This window comes from Aplidium turbinatum, chromosome 1, assembly GCF_918807975.1.
Source record: "Aplidium turbinatum chromosome 1, kaAplTurb1.1, whole genome shotgun sequence".
NCBI lineage: Eukaryota > Metazoa > Chordata > Ascidiacea > Aplousobranchia > Polyclinidae > Aplidium > Aplidium turbinatum.
The window spans coordinates 52,687,116-52,699,825 of record NC_137472.1 but is presented as its reverse complement, the minus strand read 5'-3'; the positions used below and the strand labels follow the sequence as shown (position 1 = coordinate 52,699,825).

Here is a 12,710-nt window from a genome sequence, read left to right as displayed (position 1 = left end):
ACAGTGAAATTTCCCATTGTTGAAATATTTATTGGTCCAATAAGAGGGGGGTTATTTCGTAAAACTAATAACCGTTGTTTTTTCAGAAGGGGAAAACGTTTGTAGCCTACATGACATTTGCTTACTTGAGTTTGAAATTTAATTTTAATTGAGTCGGAAATAAAAAAAAAAGCTATTAGCAAACACAATTTTTTGTAAACTATTCTATGTAAAAATAGCAAACCAATGGTAGGAGGAGTTAAACTTACAGTCTGCTGCACTTACATTTCCTGTGGTTGCATCAATCATCCAAGTACAGACAACATCGTTTGGATAGCTTCGAGGAAAGTTAGGGGACGCCAAGTATCCCGAAGACGAATAACGGTTTGAACCACAAATACTGTCGTGCCGCGCTAAACAGATAAGTCAGGTAGCATTGAAGACAGCAAAGTTCAACGTAAAAATTGATATCATGACTTTGTTAGTTAAGTTAACATCGTGTATATTTCTAAGGCAAACGATGTTAAATGATAAACACAAATCGAAATTAAAATAAGATATTTTGAGAGTATGAATGACAATAGTTGTGGGTATTGCAAAGTAGCTTACATACACAATCAGTGTGAATAAACTACACAAAATATTCATTGATAAAAAATCGTTTACAAAATAATAACTATTCTTTTGTTGCAATACTGTAACCAAACAGAAAATAGCAAAACATTACGTTGTCTTGTATACGACAATCTGAATCCATTTGAGACTGCGCTTCCGTCGGTCCTAAATATTATTCGCACTCCTTTCGTACTTAAAATGATTTCAGGAGGTGTATTTGTTCCACAGTATTTAGTTGGGATCTGTTTTATAATAATATTTCATTTAAAACAATCACAAAACAAATTAGGCTATCACTATATTGATACCATACCGTATTATTTTCTATTAGCTTTTGTGCGTAAATAATCCATCGAAATGTTGGCTTATTGTCATCGTCAGGGTTCTCACTTGAAAAGTAACGATCTACCACTTATTCACTCAAGAAATACAAAAAACTGATTAGGCCTGGCCTACTTTGCTGCATGCACGTAGCTCATAGATTTCCCAAAGATATGGTTTATTTTTAAAAAATATTCTAGATAGAATTGAGCTTGTAAAACTATATGTTCTCTGTACGTTAAAAATTACAAATTTTAGTTGAGATGCTGATTCGCACAATAAATCGTATAATTTATAAATCGTTTTTCTTACCGTGTTATGGTTATCAAATATTTGTAGATAATCATATGGGCACCGGCTCCCCCCTTCTAAGCTAAAGTTCCAAAACTGGATGCTCAAAGCCTGCAGAAATGGAATAAAACAGAATGAGATACCAATATTTTTTATTGTACATGGAGGCATGCAATCTTGGTTCGGCAACCGGCTTAAGCTGGTTGTTGAAAAATAACATTGCTTACCTTTGCAAATAATAGTTCAATAAATTGCCTAGAGTAGACATAACTTTCAGAGGAGACAGGCCAAAAGAAAGAAACCGGCCACCCTTCTCTCGTTAGTGTCGAAGTCTTTGTTCATTTGAAATTATTTAATACATACAGCATGGTTGTTTTCTGATTTTTTTAATTTGGTGAAAAAACATGTTTACAGGCTCAGGAAATAAGAATTTCATACCGTGATGCAATTTTTACGCAGTTGTTTTTTTATTGTAATTTGTTAATATTTTTGATAAAAAAGCACTTATTTTGTTAAAATATTGACCGACACACTAGATTTGGGCCAACATTTCAAGGAAATTTTCGATTTTTTAAATACTAACTAAAGAGAAGTTTTGCTGTATCTGATAGTGCACAGATGTTCATAACCATGGCAGCCATGGCCGAGTGGTTAGCGCGTTGGGCTCGCAGTCGAGAGCCTGCATGTTCGACTCCAGCCACCCACACTTGCTGTTGTTTCTCTGGGCAAGAAACTTTACGATAATTGCCTCTACCTAGTGATCGATTTCGAGTAATGGGTAGTGCCAAATTTAAGTCATACGTAAAGTAGACAACCGGAAACAGACATTGCTGTCGGCTGCAGCGTGGGTCAGGTGTATGTCGGAAGGCGTACACCGATGCATAGCGCTCAAGTCCGCTTTCCCGCAATGCAGGATAAAGATAAACAAACAAACAAATAACAACAAACTTTAAAAGGGATTTTAATGAGTTATTTCCAAAGAATATTTTTCGTGTAACTTTGAAAACATTCGTATACTTTTGTTTTGATCTTGATTGCTGGTAACCTCTTACACAGAAAGAAAAAAGGTGTTTACTCGATATGTTTCATCGTAGCTAAAGTGAAAGATTAAAAAAAAAGTATTTTTTTGCATATCTGCCACTTTCATCAGTTTCTGTATAACTTTATTCAAATTACAGAAAAGCTTATAACTGTCAATTTGACACGGCAAAGGGCTGGTCTAAGCAAAAATATTTCACAACACTTTGGTTCGACTTTGAAAAGAATTGCTTCGACATGAAGTATTTCAACCGAGTTTTCAATCTCACGTTTCACAATATTTTCTTGACAAAGAATGTTTGTATTTGTTTTTGGCTCCAAAATATCGAAAGAATTGCAAAAACTTGTGATCAATGCCGTATCGAAAAACCGTTTCCTTCCCGGATTTAAAAAACAAAAGTTATGGCTGTAAAATTTTAAAACGATAGTCAAGTAAAATCCAAACCAATGTGAGAATAAAAATCCCTTTTTTTACAAGCAATTCCTAGTGATCTCAACTAGAATTGTGCCAATCTTTTGACCATCCTCAAAATTTAGAAAACCTGACCGAAGAAGAAATATTTCCAGTAGGCTACTGAAAAAAGTGATGGATCACATTATTGTTAGGAAATGTTCAACCTGTTCCAATTGCGCATGTGCGCAAACCTAACAAGAGCAGGTTGCACATATCGTGTTTGTCTAAAAAGTTTGACAAACCTTTGGTGGAAGTATTTCCGGGTTCACTAGTGCAATGATTTAGCGCACTGCGTTTTCAGAAAAAACATATATTGGTAGCTCGTTCCTAACAAAAGCTTGTGGCCAATCAGTAGGATTAAGAGACTTCCCAATATAGTCATGATGTCGAAACTGCTCAGCAACTACTTTTTATACTTGTTTCTTGTTCGGAGAATTTAATGAAAATACAACAACCAGCATTACATTATTTTATATTTCCTACGAAACCGGAAGTAATCTACAATACATTTTAACTAATCGGGGTTTTGACAAACTAACAATAGTGATATAACATTTTGTCAGCTTCATATAAAACCTGGCTCCTTGATCGTCATTATTTTAAGTCGGTTAATATCATATTTACATGTGCTGTGGCTGCGTGTATAGTCCATTCACAGTAGACATTGTTCGGATATGATTCAGGGTAATTTGGAGATGTCAGGAATCCACTTTCATCATTGAAGGTATGGTTTGCACAACTTGGGCTATTTAGCTGACCTAAACAAAACAAGAAAAACATGACTCTTTGTTCAAATAACAAAAATACAATAGGTTACTTTTTAGCTTTTTTCTTGCAATACATAGGGGAAAGTGGGGCAAGATGGGACGTGGGGCAGGACGGGACACCGTGGATATTTTTAAAAGTATTAGCTTTAGCGTCCTCTACCCATTTAGATGTTAAAGGACACCATGATTCTCGATGACTTGTAAAAAAAAAAGATGTTCAGAGAAAAAACGTGGTCGTGGCAACAAGATAACTGATTAGAGGCTAGTTGCTATAAGAAATCTTATCAAAACTTTTCACATTTTAGCATGATTTCAGAAAAATTTGGAAGATGATACGTGGTCTGGAGATACAGTAATAAAAGTGCTTTTTGGGGCATCTGACTTTTTAGAAGTGAGTTGCATATATAACAAACAAACAGAAAATTTCAAAATGTCAGTCATTGGGGCAAAACGGGACAGAGCTGCTTGGGGCAGGATGGGACATCTGTTCTGCTTATAATGGGCGTGGCAATGTTGTATGTGATTTTTATGGGAAAAGTAGTCTGTCATTTTGCCCTGATGTAATTACGTGTGCTGTAAATGCAAGTCATTTTTGAAACTACAAGATATTATCAGTAGATTTGTGGTTTTACAGGTGATTCCTCATATGAACAATACGCGTCCCGTCCTGCCCCAGGTGTGGGGCAAGATGGGACAAATTAATTTTTTTTGTTTTTGTTAATTATAGGTCATGCGATACTAACTGAGTCTTTGTATCTTGCTGGTTGGTAGTGGTGTGCAATAGAAATAACATGATACCAAAGTTAACGATATTGATAAAAAGGAATTCTGCAAAACATCGATTAAAGTTAAGTGTCCCGTCCTGCCCCATCTTCCCCTATAGCTTATTGACGCTACCCCATTTGTACAAGACAACGGATCATTAAGCCTACATTTCGTCGATGACTAAGCATAACAACAATGCTTGCTTTTATATGGCGCTGCATCCATTGCAGAATGCGTTGCTCCTCAGCGCTTTACAAAGCAGACTGTGTCAATGTAGCGGTATGGAGGCGCATTTGAGTATACTATTACCCGAATCCATTCCATTGCTCAGTGCGAAGCAGGAATTAGATCAGTACCAAAAGGTTATGAAAAAAAAGGAATAATAGGTTATAAAAGCATCAATGAAAATCTGTGCACTGCAGAGGTCCAAGGGATGGATGAGGGAACGTGACAAAAGTGAGGGCAAAAATGCCCTTCGACAAAAGACAAAAAACATGCACTTTTTTTCGCGTTTGCAAAATTGTTATGCTCACTTATCTTACTCATTGAATAACCCTTTTATTGAATCAGCAGAAGATTTAAAAACTAAGAATTTGGTCATGTACCCTTGAAAAACTGAAAAAAAAATTGTAACAAAACTCACTCAAATACATTAAATGAACTTTTTCCATGTTTATAAAGTTATAAGATGAAGCATAGGTTGTAAGGAAAATAGGTACAATTTTCCAGGGTGGACGGATTCTCGAATTATACCGCAACAAACTATGAAAAACATTCTCCTCGCTTTACTGCTACGTAAAAATCACAAAAGCACAAACTAAAATTGTTCTCACTGCATTGTAAAACCATTCGGAAAAAGATCAATAAAAATCGAAGTTGGATCATTCACACAATTTCAGTTTAATTATATTACAAGTACACCAACAATTTTTTTTTTTACATTACAATTATAATCACATTTTTCTAACGTTTTGAAATTACAATTATTTCCCAATTTAATAAATTCCACGTTTCAATTACACAAGTTAAATGTTTCAATATTTATGTTCACCGATGATTTTTTTACAGTTTGATTTTATCAAAAACAAGAAGATTTGCTTTTGATAAATATTATGTTGTAATGTAAAAGTCTCTATTGAACCTCAACTACCGGCTCAACAAAAATAGCCTACTGATATCATGCACGCACCTTTCCAAATGTAATTGTAATTTGAATCAAAATTTTTTCAAATTATAATTACACGACAACAAAATTACAATTACATGGAAATATGCATTTAATTACATTCAATTCTAATTACAATTGTAATTTTTTCAATTATGGTTGAAATAATTGTTCTTTTCTTAATAAATTTCTCGTACAAATATAAACAGGCATGTCGTATGTGTAAATTCTCCCTCTATTCAAACTGTAGTTTATCTATTTTCCTCTTATTGACACTGAGGCTTCTCTAAACATTATCAACAACAAATGATCAAACTTTCTGTTGTTATGACAAAAATAATTTTAAACTTAACTTTGTTTTTAGAGTTCTGAGTGGACTTTAGAGTTAGGCCAAGGCTTTTATCATTTTCTGCTCAGCTTAAATCTAGTTTCGATTTGCTAATCATGATCAAATATAAACTGTAACTTTTAAACAAGAAAACATTATTGGGCTACAAAACACACAAAAGTAACCCAGTAAAAACAAAAAGTTGTCAAAAACTTTTGAGGGGCAAGTCTCCCAGATAACCTTCTTAAATATTTTTCCCTTTCGAACCTCGACTGCTACATTGCATTACATGTGGAATGACGATTCATAAATGTTTGGCTGCATTCACTAGCTCTATTTTTCAAACTCTTTATTTCAAATATTAAAATATTTGATCTCAAACAGTTGCTTTTGTCCCTAAAATTTTTTTTTCCAAGCTACGTCAATATTTTGGCTAGTAGCATCTTAAGCTAAACTCATTGGAAAGTCGCCTTAAAACAGTCATATGCCTATAAGCATCAACACAACTCAAAATTTCTTGATATAACTTATTGGTGACTATCGGATTCATTAGGCGGTTATCTCGATGGTGGTTTTTTGGGTCTTCCATTTTTTTCAAGTCGTTATACGAGCAGTGCAGTTGACATTTTTTAACTTTCTGATGACCTGCTGTCCTGCTGACCTTGCGATAAATATCTGCCGTTTTGATAATCGTTCACCATGTAGGGTGACAATTTGAGCTTTTTAAAGTTCACTCAAGGACTTTTTGTGCCCCATTTTCACTATCCCCAAATTACGTAAAAGTCGATAAAACAAAAATTGTCTTATGTGTTAAAAACAGTGAAACAATATGCCTATTTTGCCTAATGAATGTCAGAAATGAAAACAACAAGTATAGAGCAGGAGCCAGGTCAATTTATTTGAATGTCTGGGTCAGTAAGGTTTGACAAGTGTTTCTAAACTGAAATTTTGTGTAGATTTTGAAAATAAACTTATTACTTGCACTAGCCTGATCGTTTTTTCAGTAAAGACCTGTTGTTATAGCCTACTCTTATCAAGAAAAAATGAAAAAAAAGTGTTTATGTGCAAGAAAGTGCTTATTTCATTGTGACATGATTAACACGCAGTGAAACTTCACTAATCTTCGAAATTAAATTCTAACTTGAATTAGTTTTGTGTTAATCTATCTGGAGACATGGCCACTGCCGCTCGACATAGTGCATAGCTCATGGTCGATGGTTGCGAGCACATGTGATTGAAAATATACCACAACCTGATAGACTACGCGCAGCTCCACTGATGAGACCTGAAAAATCGAAACGGTTGTCTGGAGATTTAATATGAAGTTTATGATATGAATATTAAATATTCATGCCCATGTGGTCCGAACGTAACCTCGACTTTATTTTCACTGAATTCACAGTCTCGTGAAGTTTCACTTTCACGAGACTGTGGTGCCATCTTGCCTTAAGCAGTTTGAAAGAAGAGACAATGCGTAGATGATATCTTGTAGCTTTGTTGACAATACTCCAATGTGGTAAGGGTGGAATTTTCTGGTTAGCCTACTAAAGATGACTTGCCAAGTCAAACACTGACATTCATGGAGCCAGCTGGAAAGCCACTAACAAGGTTTGATGTTGTGAATACTGCAATTCAAGTTGAGGATGCATGCTATGATTCATACATTTCTGTGACCAATGACTTAGGAATTGCAAAGCCTGCATTACAGATTCAGTCATTTCTATCACCAATGTTTGACAGACTATTTGTATGTTCGGAGCCTTCCGCATCAAGTTAGCATATTTCAAGTAGCCTATTTAAGATATATCTTTTCTGGTTCGGGTGGTGACCACATTCTAGTGGAAAGCGGAGTACTTGCATTAAGCTCACTAAATGGTCTTTTGAAAGAAACATTTTACAATCGAGCAAAGAGACTTCATCCCCTCCTTGCAGTCGCTTTCAGAACAAAGCATTTGGAACTTTTTCCTCCTCAAGCTGACATATCCATTGTTCCTGTGATGACACTTCTTTAGCTACTTCTCAACAACCCTTCACCTGGCCTGATGAACGAAACTGAGAGTCATGAAAAATACATAAACTTTCTCTCAGCCTATGATCCCTTCTTCGCTTCCTTGCTCAACAGCAATGGTGTGATAATCAGTATTGTGATGTAGGCTGCTGGGCAATAAGAAACTATTCTATGCTGTTGATGACAAGTGCTTCGTGTATTCTGTTGAGGATGGGCACATGACAAGGAAAGAGTACAAGCCACTTGTGAGTTTCCACATCGAAGCTGATACAAGGATGATGCAGCATGTGAAGCATATTCACATCCTCAACCACAACCACATCATCACTGTAAGAGTAAATGACACTGATGTGCTGGTGACTCTCTTGTATCATGCCAGTTGTAACAATTCCCTCACAGTATACAATGGACGTAAGAAATTCAAACAACAACAGTCGCAGGTACATTGACGTAACGTTGCTGGCAGACACTTTGGGAAAAGAACTTTGTGAAGCATTACCAGGTTTCAAAAACCGTTTGGAGAACTTGGTTCTTCAACAATGGCTGAAGACACCTACCTTGTGCTGGAAGAGTTTGTGTATGTTTTGTATGGACAAAACAAGGTTAAAGAATATGTTAACATTGCTCGCTTCAGCCTCTTCAATGTGAAGTATCAATCCAAAGACCTTAACACTCCTTTGCAAAATATCAAAGGAATGGATCCATCTATGATTCCTCGATGCAAAGCAACCATCAAGTAACATTTCCTTCGTGCAAACTTCATTGCCAACATGTTGAAGTCAGCAGATGAATGTGACATTCATCAGCTTGATCCACATGGTAACAGATGGAGTAGAAAAAAGGGAATGAACATGCTGAATTGGTTCACAGGTTCTATGGTTCCTAATTGTCTCAGCGATCAAATTGAAGAAGTTTCTGATGAAGAAGGTTATAGTGAAAGAGAAGCAGAGGAAACTAGAGACTCAGATGAAGATTAATTGTTTATTTGAGATGTAGGTCCAAATTCAAATATGTGTCCCTGATTTAACTTCTGTTCAGCTTTGGCAGAAGTTGCAGTTCTAAGTAGCCTACAGCACCAACGAAATACCTTATGTATGAATATTGTGTTATTCCTTCGAACTTTTGAAATGTATCGCTTGTAAACTTAAATCAGTTTTTGTTTAAAGCTGTCTTTTGTAAGTAACTGTCGTATAAGAGGCTACGGTGCCTACAAGGGTCTGTGATAGAATTGCTTCAACTCTTGGAACTTTGCTAACATTAACATGTTATGTTAGTAGGTTCTATCAAAGATATACAATCTAAACTTTCTACTTACCTTTCGTAGTTACTGAATGTACTAGATAGGCTACCGGTATGTAAAAATGACAAAGTATTTTGCCTGGGGATTGAAACTTTTTGCAGGTTTTGCGTATAATCAAACAAAAAGTGTTCATTGTGATCATAATATCAAGTCATGTTGTTCTTATATCTTTAATTTAGAATTTACCTGTCATTAAAATCATCTTTTATTGCCTCTTACTGTTTCCTGTGATGTATACCATCTTGATAAGCATTCAGTCACATAACAGACGAATATAGCGATATTGCGATATAGCCTATAAGAAGTTTAATTTTGAAATCTACGTCAAATTTCAGTCTATAGAAACATTTGCCAAACCTTACTGACTCAGACAGTCAAATAAATCGACCTGGCTCCTGGTCTAGTATGATATAGTACGGTAAGGACAAAGAAATGCTGCAATATGATTCAATGGTGCAAAATCTACCTTAATTTTATGGGTCGTCTTAAACTTATGGTAGGCACTGTATAACAATATTTACGTCGTTGAAAATTTGGTGCCCCCATCAAAATGTTATTCTAAAGTAAATCTGCTGGTTTAAAACTTTATTAAAAGTCGCCCAGACTAAAACAAAGTTGAGAACCACTGCGATAAAAGAATATTATTAATATCAAAAAGAACAATGATGATAAACACAAATCGAAGTTAAATAAAGATATTTTGAGAGTATGAATGACAATAGTTGTGGATATTGTAAAGTAGCTTACATGAACAATCAGTGTGAGAAAACTACACAAAATTTTCATTGATAGAAAATCGTTTACAAAATAATAACTATTCTTTTGTTGCAATACAGTAACTAAACACAAAATAGCGAAACGTTACGTTGTCTTGTATACGACAATCTGAATCCATTTGAGACTGCGCTTCCGTCGGTCCTAAATAGTATTCGCACTCTTGTCCCATTTGAAATGAATTCAGGAGGTGTATTTGTTCCACAGTATTTAGTTGGGTCCTGTTTTATAATAATATTTCATTTAACACAATCACAAAACAAATTAGGCTATCACTATATTGATACCATACCGTATTATTTTCTATTAGCTTTTGTGCGTAAATAATCCATCGAAATGTTGGCTTATTGTCATCGTCAGGGTTCTCACTTGAAAACTAACAATCTACCACTTATTCACTCAAGAAATACAAAAAACTGATTAGGCCTGGCCTACTTTGCTGCATGCACGTAGCTCATAGATTTCCCAAAGATATGGTTTATTTTTAAAAAATAGTCTAGATAGAATTGAGCTTGTAAAACTATATGTTCTCTGTACGTTAAAAATTACAAATTTTAGTTGAGATGCTGATTCGCACAATAAATCGTATAATTTATAAATCGTTTTTCTTACCGTGTTATGGTTATCAAATATTTGTAGATAATCATATGGGCACCGGCTCCCCCCTTCTAAGCTAAAGTTCCAAAACTGGATGCTCAAAGCCTGCATAAATGGTATAAAACAGAATGAAATACCAATATTTTTTATTGTACATGGAGGCATGCAATCTTGGTTCGGCAACCGGCTTAAGCTGGTTGGTGAAAAATAACATTGCTTACCTTTGCAAATAATAGTTCAATAAATTGCCTAGAGTAGACATAACTTTCAGAGGAGACAGGCCAAAAGAAAGAAACTGGCCACCCTTCTCTCGTTAGTGTCGAAGTCTTTGTTCATTTGAAATTATTTAATACATACAGCAAGGTTGTTTTCTGATTTTTCTAATTTGGTGGAAAAACATGTTTACAGGCTCAGGAATTAAGAATTTCATACCGTGATGCAATTTTTACGCAGTTGTTTTTTTATTGTAATTTGTTAATATTTTTGATATATAAGCACTTATTTTGTTAAAATATTGACCGACACACTAGATTTGGGCCAACATTTCAAGGAAATTTTCGATTTTTTAAATACTAACTAAAGAGAAGTTTTGCTGTATCTGATAGTGCACAGATGTTCATAACAACAAACTTTAAAAGGGATTTTAATGAGTTATTTCCAAAGAATATTTTTCGTGTAACTTTGAAAACATTCATATACTTTTGTTTTGATCTTGATTGCTGGTAACCTCTTACACAGAAAGAAAAAAGATGTTTACTCGATATGTTTCATCGTAGCTAAAGTGAAAGATTAAAAAAAAAGTATTTTTTTGCATATCTGCCACTTTCATCAGTTTCTGTATAACTTTATACAAATTACAGAAAAGCTTATAACTGTCAATTTGACACGGCAAAGGACTGGTCTAAGCAAAAATATTTCACAATACTTTGGTTCGACTTTAAAAAGAATTGCTTCGACATGAAGTATTTCAACCGAGTTTTTAATCTCACGTTTCACAATATTTTCTTGACAAAGAATGTTTATATTCGTTTTTGGCTCCAAAATATCGAAAGAATTGCAAAAACTTGTGATCAATGCCGTATCGAAAAACCGTTTCCTTCCCGGATTTAAAAAACAAAAGTTATGGCTGTAAAATTTTAGAACGATAATCAAGTAAAATCAAAACCAATGTGAGAATAAAATCCCTTTTTTTACAAGCAATTCCCAGTGATCTCAACAAGAATTGTGCCAATCTTTTGACCATCCTCAAAATTTAGAAAACCTGACCGAATAAGAAATATTTCCAGTAGGCTACTGAAAAAAGTGATGGATCACATTATTGTTAGGAAATGTTCAACCTGTTCCAATTGCGTTTGTGTGCAAACCCAACAAGAGCAGGTTGTACATATCGTGTTTGTCTAAAAAGTTTGACAAACCTTTGGTGGAAGTATTTCCGGGTTCACTAGTGCAATGATTTAGCGCACTGCGTTTTCAGAAAAAACATATATTGGTAGCTCGTTCCTAACAAAAGCTTGTGGCCAATCAGTAGGATTGAGAGACTTCCTAATATAGTCATGATGTCGAAACTGCTCAGCAACTACTTTTTATACTTGTTTCTTGTTCGGAGAATTTAATGAAAATAGATCAACATGCAATACATTATTTTATATTTCCTACGAAACCGGAAGTAATCTACAATACATTTTAACTAATCGGGGTTTTGACAAACTAACAATAGTGATATAACTTTTGTCAGCTTCATATAAAACCTGGCTCCTTGATCGTCATTATTTTAAGTTGGCTAATATCATATTTACATGTGTTGTGGCTGCGTGTATGGTCCATTCACAGTAGACATTGTTCGGATATGATTCAGGGTAATTTGGAGATGTCAGGAATCCACTTTCATCACTGAAGGTATGGTTTGCACAACTTGGGCTATTTTGCTGACCTAAACAAAACAAGAAAAACATGACTCTTTGTTCAAATAACAAAAATACAATAGGTTACTTTTTAGCTTTGTTCTTGCAATACATAGCCTATTGACGCTACCCCATTTGTACAAGACAATAGATCATGAAGCCTACATTTCGTCGATGACTAATCATAACAACAACAATGCTTGTTTTTATATAGCGCTGCATCCATTGCAGAATGCGTTGCTCCTCAGCTCTTTACAAAGCAGACTGTGTCAATGCAGCGGTATGGAGGCGCGACTGAGTACATTATTACCCGAATCCATTCCATTGCCCAGTGCGAAGCAGGAATTAGATGCAGTACCAAAAGGTTATGAAAAAAAGGAATAATAGGTTATAAAAGCATCAATGAA

At 34.9% G+C, this 12,710-nt stretch overlaps 1 long non-coding RNA gene across 1 annotated transcript; it reads right to left on the bottom strand.

Moving 5' to 3' along the window:
- Positions 1–3,427: 3,427 nt before the first annotated feature.
- On the bottom strand, positions 3,428–12,267 carry LOC145769621 (uncharacterized). The gene is made up of 4 exons (XR_014289026.1): positions 12,199–12,267; positions 10,418–10,507; positions 9,897–10,026; positions 3,428–3,456 (listed from the first exon to the last, which is right to left on the bottom strand). It is a non-coding gene; the product is annotated as an uncharacterized LOC145769621 (long non-coding RNA).
- Between the last annotated feature and the right edge of the window lie 443 nt (positions 12,268–12,710).